Source organism: Triturus cristatus, chromosome 3_1, assembly GCF_964204655.1.
Source record: "Triturus cristatus chromosome 3_1, aTriCri1.1, whole genome shotgun sequence".
Lineage (NCBI taxonomy): Eukaryota > Metazoa > Chordata > Amphibia > Caudata > Salamandridae > Triturus > Triturus cristatus.
Genome location: NC_140583.1, coordinates 834,114,234 through 834,134,289, shown reverse-complemented (window position 1 = coordinate 834,134,289; position 20,056 = coordinate 834,114,234).

Genomic DNA, 20,056 nt, shown 5'->3' with positions numbered 1-20,056 from the left:
CCGACGAAAATATACATACGAATGTGCTCCGGGAATGCTGCGACGTGACGTCGGTACGCTGTCAGGCAGCGTTTCACGACCCAGGAACCACGATTCGAACCGACAGCAGTCCGGACGGCAATATTTTCACGGCACCAAAAAAGTGCCGGAAAAGCGAAGTACGTCGCGAAACGACCAGAGTAGGTGGCCCGGTACGCACCGTACCCCCCCCAGCCCCCGTATGTACGCGCCGACCCCCCCAGCCCCCGTACGTAGGCGCCGACCCCCCCCAGCCCCCGTACGTATGCGCCGACCCCCCCCAGCCCCCGTACATACGCGCCGACCCCCCCCAGCCCCCGTACATACGCGCTGACCCCCCCAGCCCCCGTACGTTCGAGTCGTACCCCCGTGTATGTACACCCATGTACGTGTCGAACCCCCCCCGTGTATGTACACCCGTGTACATGTCGAACCCCCCCGTGTATGTACACCCTTGTACATGTCTAACCCCCCCGTGTATGTACACCCGTGTACGTTCGAGTCGTACCCCCACCCGTGTATGTACACCCTTGTACGTGTCGAACCCCCGTGTATGTACACCCTTGTACGTGTCGAACCCCCCCGTGTATGTACACCCGTGTACGTTCGAGTCGTACCCCCACCCGTGTATGTACTGTGCGTACCCCCAGCGCTAGGCTGTACATACACGGGGGGGTTCGACACGTACAAGGGTGTACATACACGGGGGGTTCGACACGTACAAGGGTGTACATACACGGGGGGTTCGACACGTACACGGGTGTACATACACGGGGGGGTTCGACACGTACACGGGTGTACATACACGGGGGAGTTTGACACGTACACGGGTGTACATACACGGGGGGGTTCGACACGTACAAGGGTGTACATACACGGGGGGTTCGACACGTACACGGGTGTACATACACGGGGGGTTCGACACGTACACGGGTGTACATACACGAGGGGTTCGACACGTACACGGGTGTACATACACGGGGGGTTCGACATGTACACGGGTGTACATACACGGGGGGTTCGACACATACACGGGTGTACATACACGGGGGGTACGACTCGAACGTACGGGGGCTGGGGGGGGTCGGCGCGTATGCGGGCACATGTCTCCATGGTTGCTATGGGAGTTCGGTGCGGACGGTGTTTTTTCCATACGGTTGTAACATCGGACGCACGGGATGGATCGTAATTCCTCGGTCGGACTTCACTTGTCACATTTGTACGGTAAATCGTCCGTGGACGTGTCGGACACATTTTCCGACCCGAGGACGTGTGGGGAATACTTCCCAATGCGATTCGTATGGACTTTTTACCATGCGAATCGTAATTGGCAGTTTGTACGGCACTTGTGCGATTCGTACGGTAAAATGACCGGATACGAGTCGTACGGGGAATTTTTTTACCGGATCGTGATCGGCACCTAAGTGTGCCCCTGGGGTAACATCTTCCAATCAGTGACGTATCTTAAACATGCAAATTTCAGCACATCCTGGGAGGGGTGTGTCCCCCTAGGCACAATTTACGTCCCAATGATGGGCTCCTCAGATTATGATAAACATTATACTCCAAAGGAAGGTTTAGTTCATATTTCTATTTATCTTTATTCATGTGAAATACTTTGTTCATTTCCAATATCAATAATTCAATTTATTATGACTGGATTTATGACATCCAATGCATTTTGAGGATTACCCCTTCGTCAGGGAACATTCCATTGGCAGCTCTTGTCAAGCCCACTACAGCCAAGCACAGAAGGAAAGTGTGGCTCCATATAAAACCCATTGCTGTCACTGCTTATCATAATCTGAGGAGCCCATCATTGGAACGCAAGTTGTGCCTAGGGGGACACACCCCTCCCAGGATGTGCTGAAATAAGCAATTAATGCTAGCCATGCTTCATTTTTTACCGATTGTGTCCTTGATTGTAGGGCGGCCTGATATTCCCTCCTACAGGCCTGTACCTCCTGTCAATTTCTCACTGATCTATTTAGTTCCAACTTTAGAGATTTAACAGCTTCTGTGCATCATGTATCAAACCAACCCTTACTTGTATCCTTTATATTTTGTGTCGGTACAGTGGGTGAACAAGGGAAGGTCTGGGGGGTGGCGGAGCGGCCCCTTACTTGTGATCATCACAGAAATCGCCAGCACCACCAGATTCCCCCGCTCTTACCTGCGATCAATGCGGGAGCCGGTAACACCCCCCCTCCCCCCCGCTCTTATGCAGGGACCGCCACGGGGGCACATGGGCTAGCTATGCCACTGTGTAGGTATCTTTAACTGTTCTTTAATTGTAGAGGAAATGAATTAAAAACACTTGTAACTTCCTCACCCCTGGTGGTCTCCTCAAGACAGATGTTAAACTGCATGTAATTGTTCCTAATGAGTTTTCTAAAGAGGTTTTTAGGACTAACTTTGCTCCATTTCAAGGAAATGCCATTTACAGAATTTCTATATTATTGGGCTTTCTGTGACAACTAAAAGAAATAACATCCACACTTTGTGCATTATAGTCACTTATCCAAGTTATGTGCATCCTAAAATTACGCACCAGGTGTCCCAAATTGTGTGTAATTAACAAATAAAATTAATTGTGCTTTTGCAGCTTCTCCGCCTCAAGGTATGTTCAAAGGGTGCACATGGAATGTTCACCTCATTAGTTAGCAAATACCATGTTACATTTAGACATACACAGGTCCATGTTTTTCAGTGTGAATTAGTTTCATAACTCTATCATGAGAAATGAACACTTAGGTTTTCTCTGTAGTGAAATCATTATTATAATAATTAATTAAGTAAATTTGACTGTTCCTTCGCACTCTTCAAACCAATAACCTGAAAATATTTGGAATCTATGGGGCATATTAACAAGCAAGGCGATAAAATAATCGCCGCTTTAGCGGCAGTAAACTGCCGCTAAAACGGCGATAAAGGGCTTGATAATATGCTCTATGGAATTCCAATTGAAGCCCATGTTAAATGTGAAGGACGTCTAACATGGGTTTCAATTGGAATTCCATAGAGCATATTATCAAGCCCATTATCGCCGTTTTAGCGGCAGTTTTCTGCCGCTAAAGCGGCGATAATTTTATCGCCTGGCTTGTTAATATGCCCCAAGCTCTTATACGTCACAGTTAGAGGTGGGCTCAACTCGCAGAGTTTAGTCTGTGGGATTCCGCGGGGTTGCCTAAAAACTCTGCGAGATTCCGCAGAGTTCCACGATGGGGGGAATTCCGGTTTGAAGAAGTACCCATGAGTTGTATAAATTGTGCTATGCTATGTTATACTGTATTATGCTGCAAGTTTATGTTATGCAGCACTGTTATCTCACATTACGTTGTGTTATCGCATGGCACCATGCGTAATGGTATGGTATGGCGCATATGAGTTTGTGTGTGCATGGTATAATTTGGCACTATGGCGCCTATTCTTTGGGTACCAAAAGGCAGTAGTGGTGGTAGCAGCAGTACTGACTACCGCCATTCAACATGCCCATTTGTTTCAATGTCACCCTCTGTAACATAGCACAATGACCAAGCGGCCTGACTTCCTGTTGAAGTAAGGGTCGGAACTTCACGGGATCGTCGCACTACACAAACAACCAAGCATGGCGGCGCCTGCATGTGTCTGTGACAGAAGAGCTTGGCTGTGTGCTGCAGTGAAGCAGAGCTCAGTGCCGTAAAACCATTGGAGCTTTGACCTGTGACAGGGAAGAGACTCCCCTGCCTGACATTAAAAATTGTCTATATAACATGGCGGCCACTGTGACAGCCTGCACGTTCAGAGCACTGACAATACCCAGTGTTCTCACCTTTCTAATATTATCTTCATTATGAAGATGAAAAGCTGAGATGTCCTCAACGGACCTTTAAACCCGTAATTTTTTGCTTACAAATTTATTTCTGCAACAGGTGCTTTAATCTGATCTCCCATTCCGAGGCGTGGAGCTGAGAATGCCCAGTATTGTGAAACCCTTTGACTACAAAAGCCCAACAGATCAGCACGGCTCATAAAGGTTGGACAGAGTCAATCAAAACAGGCAGTCTCTCTGAAGGCATGGGACAAAGTCATTCATATCAGGGTGTCCCCATGAAGGCCTGGGACGGTATCAGGCACTGGTCAGGTCGATGCTTCAAAAGAATCAGGTACATCAGGCTGGTTCCTCTGAAAGGCTGGGACAGAGTCAGTCGCATCAGGCCGGTCCCTCTGAAGGTAGGACAGGGCAGAGTCAGACACTCTGCAGCTGGACTGTTCCCATGAGGCACAGGGTCAAGACTGATATGCATATGGCTGGGTTCAAACTGAAACGGCATGGTGAGCAAAAAAACGATGGATTCAGGCCCAGATCTCTGTTCTGGGGTGGATGTATGACATTGTTCTGCATTCTGTCCATCAACTGTTGTTTTTGCATTTGTCAACCCCGAGTGGGACGGGTATGCTCAGACGTCCCATGCTCTCCATGCCACTGGAATCAAGCTATCCTGGCTGAAGAGGGGTGAAACCCCGAAACCGGTCCTAGGATGCTTGTTCCCAGTCCATGGAGGACCTGGCTTGGCAGTTCGGGCTGGACTGTTCCCATGAGGCACAGGGTTAAGACTGATTTGCATATGGCTGGGTTAAAAAAACACAACGATGGATTTAGGCCCAGATCTCTGTACTGGGGTGAATGCATGACATTTTTCTGCATTCTGTCCATCAACTGTTGTTTTTGCAGAGTCAGACATTTGTCATCAGGGCCGGACTGGTAACCAAAAACCAAAACCGGCCCTGGCAAACTGCTCAGTGGGGGGTGCAATGGGTACAGCCAAGCTGTTTGCTAGGGCCGGTTTTGTCTGATTTTGTTATTGTCTGATTTTGTTACGGGGGGGGCGATATTGCTGGCCCCGGTAATAAACACAGCCCCCCAGGGGCCCAAAACCGGCCCCCACCCTGGAGGCCAATTTGGGATATGCACGGTGCCCGCTACGGCCAGTCTGCCACTGCTTGTCAGGCTGATGCTTCACGAGAGCTGTGATAGAGTCAGTCTCATCAGGCCAGTCCTCTGATGGTATGGCAGGGCTGGGGTCGAGTCAGACTTACCCTCTGCTGTACCCTCCAGCGGCGCTGCAGTCATGGACCCCAGTAGCACCTGGAGGAGCAGGAGTGACATGACAGTGCTGTGCACACTCGGATGTCTAGACAGGAGTGTGCGCGTGACGCTGCCCCCACTCTTATACAACCCAATCAGAATAGTTTGCTTCACATTTGTCCTGACTTTATTTATCAGGTGGGGCGGGGAGAAGAGGCTTTGGGGGGGCATGCATCACCAATCGAATGGGAAGCACTCCCAATGCCAAAGGTACACACCACTCCTCTTCAATGACAGCAAAGCAGGCACAGTTCAATCATTCAAAAAGGTACATGCACGCAACCATCCAAATCAAACAAATGCTGTAGCCCAACCCAACTCCCCCAACTTCCACCAAGTTCAGACTTCAGAGTAGTCACAAATTTGGGGAAGCTGCAGTGGTGGGGCTCCCCTCCTCTGGAAGACCCGGTCCACGAAGATGCCGTCCTTGCCGAGGCAGTGAAGTAGAAACCCCCATTGTCAACCCCAGTCCCCTCAGGTGCCCCTGTGAAGGTTTCCAGGTGGCGATGTGAGACAGATGAAGCTTGAGTGTCCCATGCTTGCTGACGTACACCGAGCCCTGGGATAAGTTCGGCCCAATGCTAACAAAGCACTTCGCCGATTTTTTTATAAGCAGCGGTGCTCGAACTTGTAGTTCTAGAGGCGGGCCTATCCTAGCACAGGGTATTAGGGAGGACAGACGATGTGGCAGACCATCAGAGGGGACAAATGAGGGGAAGTCTGGAAGTTCTGCCCAATTGGAGCATGGCTCCAGTTCAGTGACCAACTCTAGGGTTAGGTATACAAGGAGCTCAACCCAGATGAGCTCCTTAAGACTCTACCTTTCAGCTTAGAAGATAAACAACTGTGAATGCTAGGGGTGGACACCGCCGGTAAATGTCAATACGTGGCAGTTGGCAGAGTTTTTGCCGAACACCGTGCTCCAAGCAGAACATGGAGAGACAAACTCTGCGAACTCCACCGGTGGAGTGGAGTTTACCATCCACCCCTAGTCATAGTATCAGTATGAAACATATGTTACCAGCCATCCTCCCACTTGGCTCTCCCCACAGCTGAGGGTAGCGCTGGGGTGGAAAATGTCATATAGCCATTTATATTGGGGCAGTTCAAATAACAGGTTTCCTGTAAAAAATTATCGTGTGCTTGTTAATGAATGCATACCAATCCATGTTTTGTATTTTCCTTGAAAGACCTGAAACGTTCCAGAACACAAGACTATACTTATATATTTCCCCAAAGTTGTCTACTGTTTTATTTTTACCCAAGAAATTGTGTTTTCTGGGGTTTAGATATCCCCATGCTTTCCACCATTTGGTCTTTTGGAAGCAGTTGGTCATTCCTGTGTATTAGGATGTTGCTAAAATGAGGCTACACATTATCATATGGCGCTAATGATGAGGATGCAGAAGGTGCAGGCAGTTTGACTGTTAGTCACTCATTCTCATTCTGTGACCCAAGCACAGAAAATTGGGTCTAGGGAAGGTCATGGGGATAATGCTCTCCTGAAACCGGCTACTAGGCAGGCCTCTGCAGTTCATAGGTTTGTAAAAATATCAGAGGGGGACTGCCATAATTCTTGAGTTCTTAGTCAGCAGGGAGCCGAAACTATGGAGGATCGTTTTAACCAGTCTAGGTGTTCAAAAGTTCATATACAATCCCCTAGATCCCCTTGATCAACCTTAGTTCCTCTTCCCACCCATTTTACTCTGTGGACCACAACATCTTCCAATAATTGATTTGTAAAGCCTACACCCAGTGGATTTTTCAAACTTTCTCAAAATTCTCACTGACCATTCCTCAAAAGGGGGACATTTGTCAGAAAAATTGTGTATGGGGTTGGCTGTGGGAGAGGTCCAAGATTTCTTGTCTTCTATGACCAGGTGCACTGATTAATGTGCTGTTGTTATGTGGCCCACAGTTAGAGCTGCTTGTCTCTGGACCTTCACTTTGTGTGCCAGACCATGTATCACAGACCTCAGTCATATCTCGCATCTCCTTCAGGGGTGGCACAATATTTTCAGCTTGGTTAGACACCAATGATGTTACTTGTTTTGCTTTATCATTGTTTTTACCTCTTGGATTGAACTAAACAGCTACTTGTGATGTCCTCAACTGCCAGGAGTCTAGACTAAATTAAATCCATTGTAGTTTGAACCAATTCTTTACTCTCCGTAAAGTACCAATAAAATCTCCTTCCACTGATTCTGGGGTAAACTGAAATGCATAAGAAGTATCATTAACCGGTTGTGCATCCCCTGTATGGCCTTTTGTAGTTACATCCCATGGTCTTTTTTCAAAAGATTTGACCATTAATTTCCTTTTTTTATTTGACGGGGAGTAGCTTCTTTCATGAATATGTTAGGTTTTGCAAGGATTTTTACTGTTAATGGCTCATTGGATACACAAACATTTTAGATGTTTAGACTGTCTAGGTTCTGTGTACCCCCTGCCATACTTATCATCCTTTCCATCACCCAGCAAATAAATCTTAGCAGTAGAAATTGGTCACACAAATGACTCCGAAATTGCACATTGGGCGGATTCCAATTTCACCTCAGAATTTAATATCTCTCTATCGATGAAACCCATAGCATTAGCTAACAAATACACTATTGACCTATGCATTTTATCTGGACCACTTTCTGGATGGGCACTTTTGACTTCTTTTTTCCCATTCTCAGGCTGCACTAGGGTGCATTAGGACTTGCCAAGAGGCGGGCCCAGCCTCATCTGTCAGTGATGGGCCTGCTTTTGGCGCGGTCTTCACCTGGGCATGTGCCGTGTACATCCTGCTGTGCGTGCGCCAAGAACTGTTTTTATACACCCCGTCTGCCACTGCTGGTATTGCCTGCCCCTTGGCAGGTAACAATTCTGGACAATAGAGTCCCCAGTTGATAGAGTCTATTCCAGTTAAATTTCTATATGCACATGCTTCCTAGAATTCTGTTTTCCTTCAATTTGGATTTTACCTTTATGCAATATTGGAGAATAACATCCTTTACTTAGTATGTGTTCACTAAACAAATGTGCAATAATTTCTTAATTACTATCGAACTAGGGATTTGTGCCCCAACATTTCTGTATAGTTGTCTTAAAAGAAAGGACTATGACGAAACTCCATTTAACAGTTGTTCTTATAGTGACTCGACTGGGAACGTCTGAGCCCCCGTCTGAAACGCTGAACTTTCTGAAACTTTCTGTGTCATAAATGTTAAATGGTAGGCAGGTTCAGTCGGTAACTTTTCAAGTATTGCCCGGCGGTAATCGCCTCTTACACCATTCGATGATTAACCAACAAAAGAGGCAGGCGCCGGAGACTGGAAGGCAGGAAACACATTTTTTTTCCGTCGGAGCAGAACACATCAGATCGGACAGCAAGGTATCGTCTCGAGGTGCTCTAACCACATCTCTGAGGCCTGGCCTCTTATACACAGGTTTATTGCTTTATTACATGTTACACATTCTTGTTGAGACTTTGATGTATGGAAAGACATCCTTGGAATCCCCACTTCAGGCTCGTTCCCACACATATCTACAGTGGAAGTCCCCACCCCACCCACAGTAGGAGATGGCTATCACACAGCTGGACATTCCGCCAATTCCCGGGGGGTGAGTGCGACTGATCGGGTCACAGGGGTTTGGGGCCTTGATCTACTGCAATCCCTTAGATGTGAGGTGCTTCCTTTACAGTAGGGGCAATAAAACTGCGTCCGCAGGGCTAGGTGATGGCCTGGGATCAGTTCGGACAGTCGGGCGCAGAGGAAGGGGGTTATCAAAGGGATGTATGACCATGTATGGGATGAAAGAAGGTGTTGGCCAGGTGCGGGATGTGGTTTCATGGCAGGGTCGCACAGAAGGAGAGGGTTCATGGCCTATGTATGAGGGAGCGGGGGCGACCGGCGCGTGGGGGATGTTTTGCAGCACCTAGGGAACGCGTTGGTGGTCGGCGGGGGAGGGGAGGGGCAGAGGGGCCATGGCGCTTTTGAAAATGGCTACTGATTGAGGGAGCGTGCGAGCCTGGGAGGGGACAAGATGGCGCCGATTATGTTGACATCGCAAACCAGATTTTAACAGTCCTCCCTTTTCAACATATCTAGCCAGCTTGTCTAGCCGGTATCTATCTTCGTTAAATTCTTATCCACGACATCGTAAATGCTTTCATGCGTTCTTGTTTCAAAGTACAGAGTCTTAGGGCGGACAGGAATAATCTGACACAATTGTACATAGTTACATGTGGTTGATGTGACAGGCGAAGAGGTAGCGTATACAAAATTACATCAGCTGCGTCATATGTCAGACCCGGAGATAGGTGGAGGGAAGCTCGCTTGAACACAAATTCGATACCGTAAGAGGTGGTCCGGCAAGACAAGGAATATTATGCACATTACTCAAGGCCTAGACTTTGTGTGGGTCGAACTAAACAGCATAGTCATGTGTACGGCTGATGCTATACAATTGTCATTTATACCGAGCTAATGTTTCTTGGATATTAGTGTGTAGTTGGAAGTGACCAATAAAGGGCCTTGGAAACTTGATTGGAAGATAGTCAATTAAAAAGTGGTTGGGAGAGGAATACAACTCAACATGAGTTACAGTCAGGGAGGGTTTTTTTTTTCCTTTCCAGTGTCTTATTGCATCGAGCTATCACTGGTAAGCTCTCATTGTTCTTCTTCTTTCGTTGGCACTGTTGAGCACCGGCGGTGGAGCTAAGGTCCAGCTCAAATCCAAGTTTTCACGTAGCAGGGTGTGACCATTCGTTGCTCTCGGATCACAGTCCTGTTCCCTAAGTCATCTTATCATAGGTACCTTGAGACGGGGTACCCGCATTTCGTTCTTCTTTTGTCAAGTCAAGTTCAAAATCCCATATGAAAGAGGGGGGGGATAGGGGCGTGCTTTGGGAGGCCGAGGGAAGAGGGGGTGGAGTGGGATCGGATCAAAAAGCGGACCAAGGAGAGCAGAATCTTTTAGCACTGAGCCCATCAATCGGGCTCGACGGGCTGGGACTTCAGGCACGAGCTGATCAGTGAGCAGGGGCTTCGGGATAGCCCTTCTTTCTATCGCTTTCCATGCTGCGAATGGTGCCTCGTCCCGCATCTTTTTGCTCCGTGGCTCCTCCTTGGTCGAGGCCATAGATGTTCCATGATCCGCAGCCAGGCTGTGCGTCACGTCCGACCCCTCTCCTCCGATGACCGCATGTTATCTTTGAATGAGTACAAGAAACAAAATCTTAGAGAACTGGTAGGGAAGACGTTTACATACTTCATTCTCTCTCCCAACCCCAAGTAGTGGGGGAAACGTTTATCGGTCACTCTATGGTGGATATCTATTAACTCTTATGTCGGTGTACGCTACTAACTCATTAATCATTGCTGCGGTGCAGGTTTGCGAGTGTTCCTGCAAATTTCCATCACCAGGTCTGTTAGGTGTTGATTCCTGTACCTTATAAACGTAGCAAGAAGTCTGACATCTATCAACTTCCTGGTCTATCAAAATTCGAACCGGCTTCTCCGGCAGAGACTCGTCTTTCTAACGCAAGCCCTGCTGATTCATATTTTTCTCCAGGGACTGCTACGTTTACGAAAAAGTGCGAGGTGCTACTGTCATGGGCTCACAAATATCTGTTTCAGGGAGGAACACGAGCTAAACATTTTCCTTGCTGGAGACAATAGTTAACCTTTATCAATTCTAGGCGATGTATCTTTAAAAACAAGGTCATCAGCTGTATTGCTTAAAATATAACTAGGACTATTCTGGAAGGACGGGGTGTTTAGGCGCTCTATTTCTGTGCAATGGGCGGGGCGAGTGATGGAGGTGGAGTCGTTAGAGCCCTAAAACAACAAAAACCACTGACATATAGTTCCCGTTATAAGGGCCAGATTGGGAGACATCAGTCATCTTACCTGTCCTTTCTTTCTCAGCCAATTAAGTTCCATCATTTACAGAAAGGAGAGGTAGTAGTGTGGCAAAATACGGTTGTTTTGTTTCTGTCAATTTGTTCGAACACTGTCGTGTTTAGGCCAATTATACATATACCGGGGAGGTACAGTGTTGTCATCTAATCAAAAGAGGGCAAGGGAGCCTTCAGCGAGAGAGAGAGAGAGAGAGAGGGAGAGAGAGGGAGAGAGAGAGAGAGAGAGAGAGAGAGAGAGAGAGAGAGAGAGAGAGAGAGAGAGAGAGAGAGAGAGAGAGAGAGAGAGAGAGAGAGACGTGCGCATCAAGTAGGCTATTGGGTACACGTACGACATAAAACGAGAGAGAGAGAGAGAGAGAGACAAACGTGTACGATAATAGGCCACTTGGTGTACACACAACACAGAGCAGCACGGGTCAGTTATTCGTACAAAAACACAAGCTGGGGGAAAACATAAATTCAGCGTTCACGTACACACAAATACCGGATAGGGTGTAACAGTACATACATCAAGCACAGCAAGTTTCTGGTGAAAGTCACTCTCCAATTTTTCTAGCTTCCGGGAGAGGGAGAGTCGTTTCTACAAATGAGGAGTTACCGTATTCGGGCTTATTTTCCCATCCCCTTGATTGATAGACAAGTATTTCAGTCATACAAAGACGTTCTCTCCAGCGACCCAGGCATATGCAATACATACACATTCATACCGTTCAATCAGGGCACATACGCACAGTCATACCATACAGTTTTTCACGTTTCCAGTGATGGTCTGCACTCCACGCACCATCTCACAGCGCATGTCTATGTCTTTCCCTACATGGAGCACGGTGCGGTCTATGTCCACTCCATTCTTCAGTCGGAACTCCGATGTAACCTACAATGAAGAAAAGAAGGGGGGGGGGCAGCATTCAAAGCACATCAGCGCGCATAAACACGAAAAAAGTTCTACCTACCACGTACCAGACTAGCTGCAGGAACGTACAATACCACAGATCTTGACTATCCTTTTCGCATTTTTCTTTCTGTGTACTATATCCTTCTTTTCTACTATACCAAAATTTCTTCATTTTTATTTTTCCCTAAATTCGAGTTCCCTCTTCGTGCATTTGTTTCTCAATTAGCCGTATATTATTGGACAAAATACCATACCTTACATGGATACAAATTTTCATCAATCCAAAATTCAGGCAAAGGGTCTGCATTATCTGTCTTCTATTGTTTGGGAATGACAGCCGTCATTCAGAACCTTACCAACCTAGACGATTGTTATGACGCTGATTCCATAATTCCTTCGAAAACCCTTTATTGTGAAAATGTCAGTATACAAATACGGGCCTACAACCGTATAGGCCGGCCACGGTGCAAGAGGCGTCGAGTATCATGAGCAATACTACCTTAATGCGAAAATAAAAATAATCAATATTGAGAAGACCAGCATCAATAAGGTTATCCGCATGTCCAGTCAGTACCCTCCCTGTCCCCCGCCCGCCATGTGCAAAAAGACCGTATACATATCCCTTAACATCAATGCCAAGTAACCTGGAACGCCATAAGGAGTTGTAGGCCCCTCCCACATCGGCGCCATTTTGGGGCGAGGTCGGGTGGGTCCAGTGTACAGTCTAGATGTTTCCACTAGCTAACGGTCGGACCAGAATCCCTTTCGGCAGTCCAAAAAGTTTCCATTAATGCCAACAGAAAGAACAGACAGCATGAATCGTGACTCGAAGGTATGGAAAGCAAAGTTGTTTCCCACCGGATCGTGCTGAGGTTCCACCAGAACTGCTTCGGGTTGGTAGACTACAGTGTCTCCTGGTAATTCATACAGAAACTGGCGTCAGCATGAGGGCACCACCATCTTGCAGCGACGCCGTGGTCCTTTCGGAGAGCGAGACAGCAGGCGTGCCTCTCCGCCGATACCCTGAATCAGCCTCTCTCACGGCACCAAACGGGGACAAGGTGGCTGCCGCCCGGGGCAAAGACAAGTTAATGTGGAATGATCGAGCGATAGTGGCGGTTGCCCCTACCGGAAGTCCGCGGGAGTCGAGGGCCAATGACTCCCGCAAAATCTGCAAAGCTGAGAGGACGTTTTCAAGGGTGGGGCCCACGCCCGAGCAGGCAAGCTTCCGAGTTCCAAGGTAGCCCAGAGCCATCTTAGTGGACCAGGCCTGAATCCGGAGAGCCGACCGCCATTTTGAGAGTCCAGTGGCAGCAGCAGCTCTTCATTACAGCCACCGGGGTGGGTCCCCCGACCACTTGGCTGCAGGGGCCCACTTCTTGCGTCGAACGCTAATGGCAATCTTGGTGCAGAAAGGAACTTCCGCCTGGGTGGTCGTCCGGCAGGTGAAACGTTTAATGGCTGCCCTGCTGCAGCTGACTGGTGAGTGAAGCGTCAAGGGGTGCCTACTGCAACTGGTGAGCCTCCACCTGGGGAGGCAGGGGAGGCCCGTTCACGTCGCCTCCCCCCAGGGCACCCCACGCCATCTTTCGGCGCAGTATTGTAGGCTGGCAAGACCAGTGCAACAACTTGCTGGACATCACCTCGGCGCCGCCCGGGTCTCGGCGCGTCGTGTTGCCTCCGGCCTCTTCGCACAACAGACCGTTACTGATGCCGTCTCACAGGCGGATGGATTTTGTAGGCCCTTTTTATAGCCCAAAGCCGACTAAGAGACAGCAATGTTACTACTTCGAAGAAGGAGGGGCGGGGACTGTGTTACGCGGACGGTGAAATGCTTTGGGGGTGGATGTTGCAGCAGGCTGCCATGTAAATAGTTGTGTTTAACGTGTTTTACCCTGTTGAAGTGTTGCATATACCTACAAGTTATTAAAAGCGTTTTAATCATACTATTTTGTTGGAGTGTAGCATATATATGTTGGGAGGGAGCGTATGGAGGGGGCATGTAGATGATCGGGGGACCTAATAGCAATTCGTCATTCGCTCGTTGCTTGGAAGGTAACTCAGGGTAGAGCGTAGAGGGGGTCCTAACAGGGCACGGGCCTGACGTTTCAGATTCTTGTTTTTGTTTAGTTTCCTTTCTCTCCTTAATTTCTTCCTCTAACTTTCTAGCGACAAGGTGAGCTGCCTTTCGTAGTTCTTTTTCTGCTTTTACTTCTTCTCTCTTTTTCCGTTGCGTTGTTTCTTTGCGCCACATGCCGAAACTGTCGAGCATAGTAGGCGTCGTTTTATTGCTACGTAGAGCTATTTCTAGCGTTTCTATTTATGGTCATCAAAGGATCCCATCAGTGGCCACTGACTCTCGGGGTCCTTCTTTGTATATTTATGCCATAGCTTGCTATAAGCTACAGCGACTAGTCCATATTTAGTGAACATGTCCTTATTAGGGGTGCCTTCCTTTAATAAGCGGTCCGGGCAGAACCAACTACCAATCAGTGGGGAGAAGATAGGCATGACGGGTTACAACAGGGACAAAAGTCTGCACTACCTATCTTTTCACTGCTTGCAAAGACTAGACAGAATATCTCTATTCCACGTGATTTGCAAGCAGAGAATACCTCCAAAGAACCAATATCGAACAACTAGTGTTCGGACAATCAATCAATCAATGGTGAGAAAGAGATAGGCACGACGGGTTACAACGGGGGGCAAAAGTCCGCGTTACCTACCCTTCACTATCTGCAAAGACTAGACAGAATATTTCTATTCTACGTTATTTGCAAACAGAGAATATCTCAAAAAGCACTATTCGTCAAAAACAATCAATGTTCGGACAATCAATCAGTGGGGAGAATAATAGGCACGACAGATTACAAAGGGGGACAAAAGTCCGCGTTACCTACCCTTCACTATCTGCAAAGGGAGAGAGAATATCCCCATTTGTAGACAGCGAATATCTCAAAAAGAACAATCAAATAAGCAATACTAGTATTTTCAATCAATCAAACAATCATTTCGCAATTTGTCGTGTTATACGACCTCACCCGGACCGCATGGACAGTTTCTCGTCTTCCGCCTCCAGCGCCCGATCGTCCTCTACTCTCCGTATTTGCCACGGCACTCCTGATGGTTCCCAGTCAGGAGGACCGTAGATCACTCGAGAGAGATCTGCTCGGAACCAGTGAAGTTAGGATGATCGGCTGCCAGACGAGGGTCTATCAGGCAGGAGCTCTTCCCGATCGTTGCAGTCGTTCACTTTGTCGTCAGGACCTCTCCCACTGGATCCACGTGTCGCTGATGGGCCCCACGCTTGGGACGCCAATTGTTAAATGGTAGGCAGGTTCAGTCGGTAACTTTTCAAGTATTGCCCGGCGGTAATCGCCTCTTACACCATTCGATGATTAACCAACAAAAGAGGCAGGCGCCGGAGACTGGAAGGCAGGAAACAAAGTTTTATTCCGTCGGAGCAGAACACATCAGATCGGACAGCAAGGTATCGTCTCGAGGTGCTCTAACCACATCTCTGAGGCCTGGCCTCTTATACACAGGTTTATTGCTTTATTACATGTTACACATTCTTGTTGAGACTTTGATGTATGGAAAGACATCCTTGGAATCCCCACTTCAGGCTCGTTCCCACACATATCTACAGTGGAAGTCCCCACCCCACCCACAGTAGGAGATGGCTATCACACAGCTGGACATTCCGCCAATTCCCGGGGGGTGAGTGCGACTGATCGGGTCACAGGGGTTGGGGGCCTTGATCTACTGCAATCCCTTAGATGTGAGGTGCTTCCTTTACAGTAGGGGCAATAAAACTGCGTCCGCAGGGCTAGGTGATGGCCTGGGATCAGTTCGGACAGTCGGGCGCAGAGGAAGGGGGTTATCAAAGGGATGTATGACCATGTATGGGATGAAAGAAGGTGTTGGCCAGGTGCGGGATGGGGTTTCATGGCAGGGTCGCGAAGAAGGAGAGGGTTCATGGCCTATGTATGAGGGAGCGGGGGCGACCGGCGCATGGGGGATGTTTTGCAGCGCCTAGGGAACGCGTTGGTGGTCGGCGGGGGAGGGGAGGGGCAGAGGGGCAATGGCGCTTTCGAAAATGGCTACTGATTGAGGGAGCGTGCGAGCCTGGGAGGGGCCAAGATGGCGCCGATTATGTTGACATCGCAAACCAGATTTTAACAATAAATATGTTGTAATGTTTAGCAAATCAAAGCCTCCGTTAAATGCTGGAGTTTAGAATGTTTGTCTGAAATCTTTGATTTTTTCCCTCAACCACAATATACTCCTAAACATTCTTTGAAACTCTGAAAACTAGTGAGTTGGGCATTGAACCCACAAAGTATTACAAATCTATAGAATGTTCGCAGAAGTGCCAACTTTTACTTACATTTTATTTTGCCCAAAATATTAGAGATAACAATTTCAAATTTTCAGTAACTTTTTTACATTTTATCACTAGTGTCAATTTGTTTTCTGCCAATCTACTCCCATTAAGTATTTAGCTTCTGTAGTTTACCCAACACCTTCCCTCTTTTTGTAGGATTATTCCAACCATTTAAAATCCAAGGGGCATATCAGCAAGGGCCGGCGATAATTATCGCTCATCGCTTAGCGACATTTCTCCTATTATTTTACTCTGAAACACGTCCTTTGCATCTCATTGAGATGCAAGGGGAAGCGTAGAGTAAAAGGGTGCTAACATGCAAATTTGTGTGTTAGCACCCTGTTGCTGATAGGGTGCTAGTTTTATCTCTGCTTTTTTGGCTTTTAAAGCCAAAAAAACAGAGATAAAGCCCTTGTTGATATGCCCCCAAGACTTTACAGTTAGCACCTTGCATCTAGTTTGCGTTTTATTAGCTACTTGCCTTCGAAATACAAGGAAATTAATATCAATAATGTACAAAATAAACAATTGTGAGAAAACGGCAATGTAACACAACATTATTCAAAGGTAGTATTAGCATTATATTATGCTTGTGATGAATCATTAGACGGGTGACAGAATAGGTGTAAATTGTGCACTGATTTTTGTGGACCTTCCTAGCATTTTGCAATGCACTTTGTACTAAATAGTCACAACACAAAATTGGGATTTGCTGGAGGTCGCAAAACGTTTTGCCTAAAGAATATTAATTAGAAAGGATGAATTGTGCCACTCCCTGTAAATGTCTGAGTGCAGGAATGGAAGCCTTCAAGGGACAGCAGACCTCCATTTCTGAAAGAAAAATGTATTATTAAATATAGAGGATGCCCATTAAAGGTGAATACGCAGCTTTTGAAAAAAAAAGTCTGCCAGAAATGACACTGGGGAGCATAAGTGGTCCCCTGGACCACTGTCTGCTCCAGAAGCCAGCAGCAACAATTCCCTATGTGAATCAGATATGACACCCAAGTCAGGTGTCCGGGCCAAATTAGTGGTTTGTGTCTACAATAACAGTTGCAAAACAAAGTTGACTGCTATTGTAACTCACAAATAGGAGGGGGGATGACATTTCATGCTATCTCCAATTTTTGATTTGTAATGGGTAGCAAAACTCCTTTTGCAAGTTAGAAACACTGGTCCACCTCAGAATTTTTTTTTTTCACTTAGCAAAACATTCTTTTAAGGACTGTAAAGCCTGTGGTTTTGTGACTTGCAGCCTTTGCAAATTCAAAACTGATTTCGACATGAGGCCCCATATGTGTAAATTTCCCTATCCGGTTCCTTTTCCTACACAAGCCTAATAAATATGATATACAACACTAATACAATATTCATATATTTTTGTCATTGGTAGAGTAAATAAAAAATAATGTCGCCAGATATTCAACTCAAGTTCCGATCACCTAAACCTAATATAGATGCAGATGGTCTTACAGGATAATTACTACCACAGACCAGATCTGTGTACCTAAAGCTACTGTTTATCGATTTAAATAGACATTAGTTGATGCTCTGCCATTCAAAATCAGCTTCAATAACTTCATCAGCACTAGTAAAGGGGAAAAGTACTGCTCTGATTTTGCTTGAACTGTCTGCAGCTTTTGATACTGTGTTCCATACAGTTTTATTGCAGCGAATTGCAGAGAAGGGTATTGGTGATTTGGCCTGGCATTGGTTTAAATCTTTACTTGAATGTCCATTGGCCTGAAGACAGAGGAATGCCAAAAATAGGAGGCTTTTGTTGTAAGTGATTTGGGCTTGCACTGGTCATGAAGTGGCCCCCCAAATGTTGGGTTCTAACAGATCTGTGAAATTCAGTGACATGATATTCTTTGTGCCTCAGTTTGTTATTGGACTAATGATGTCCAGTCAGATCAGCGTGCATGTACAGCAAAGCTTGATTTGTTGGGAAAGAAAGTTGTTAGATGGGATCCTGAGGTAAGAATGAACCGTATTGATGAACAAGAAATGAAGCAGAAGGAGCTTAAGGATAAACTTATGTTGATTCAGATTAAATTTGCTCAGAAAGGATTTCAGAATAAGTTGTTTGTAGAGAATGATAGTGGTATGCAAGGTGTTGTCCCCAAGCAAGTGCAAGTTGCTCAAGGAAAATGTGGTGTTACACAGGATAGAGGTAGAGGCGTTTTGGTTAGTCTAAATTCCAGTATGGATGTCGCAATGATGAAGAAAATGAACTTTTGCCATTTTATCAGATTTGAGCATTGGAAGAGGAAGTTTACACTTAATCCTGATGCAGTAAATAGAAATGTGCAAATACAGAGAGGAATGGAGATCCAAAATGTGCCAGTTCAGTAAATGCAAATGTCATTTCAAAACCTGGTCCCAATGATACAATTTTCACAAGCCCAGATAGTCCCACAAAATATGGGAACCCCTAAATTAATTTAAATCAGTTGCCCAAAGCAAATTCAAATTCTTTTCAGAACCAAAATCAGAACCTGTTTCAACAGTTTCCTGTATTTGAAAATTATAGTTTTGGCTCGAACATTTCTGATATTAAAGTTCAATTATGAGAACAGTGGAAGTCTCAGACCTACCCCACTTAGGAAAAAGGATTAAAGTTGTAGGAGTTTTAAACAAACAGATTACAAATTCAGTTTTAGAGAAGGCTGCAGTAAAAATAGGTTCATTTGTGGAAAGTCAACAATTTGTTGTTTGTGACTCAAGCTCTGTAAATCAGCTAGGAAGACTTGTTGTGCAGTCAAACTGCACAATCTAGTGCACACTGTATGGTATCGAAAATCTGACTCCTGATGAGGATGTGCAGGGTAAAATGGCCCCACGAGAGACAACTGTAGGATTCTTTACAGTGATGACAATTGAAGAATTACCCTCTAGTTTGAAAAAAACAGTGAACTCACACATATGGGAATTCACAGAGAGAGATATCTGATTAATATAAAAGTGCAGAACAAGTCTGAGTCACATTAAAACTAGATGAAGGGTTTCCAAGAACACCATCATAGGGTTTGACACAAGAGACAGTTGCAGGAATTACAACCGTAATTGAAGATGAACTGAACAAAGGATTTTTGAGGGAATTGATTGAAAGTTCATGGGTTTACAGAAACCCAATGAAAAGTATAGAATAGTGCAGGACCTTAGCCTAATTGTTCCAAGTTGTCCAATTGAACCGAACACCGGCAACACATTTTTTCAAATTCTGTATATTGAAGAATGGTTTACTGTTATTGATCTTTGCCAGGTTTATTTCTTAGTGCCATTACATGAGGATAGTCAGGAGTGCTGTCAAAAAGAAGATCAATATCTGGGACACTCAATTAAAAAAGGAGTTAGAAAGGTGTCACCAGAGAGAGTGGAAGCAATTGATCAGATTAATCCACCCCAAACTCAAAGAGAAGTTAGGACGTTTTTTGGGAATGGTCGGCTACTGTAGACAGTGGATACCAAACTTTTCCCTAGTGGCTAAGCCTTTACTGAAACAGACACACAAAGATGTGTCTGATGCATTTCCATGGGACTACGATTGCTCCTAGAGCCGAAAGAGAAATTGTGTCATGCCCAGGCACTAGGAATGCCAGATTATTCAAAAGAATTTACAATAATTTGCAGTGAGAGGGAGGGATGGGCAAATCTCTGTAGTGTAATTACTTGTAATTAACCCGAAAATTAATCGCCAGCATGCATAATTTTGTA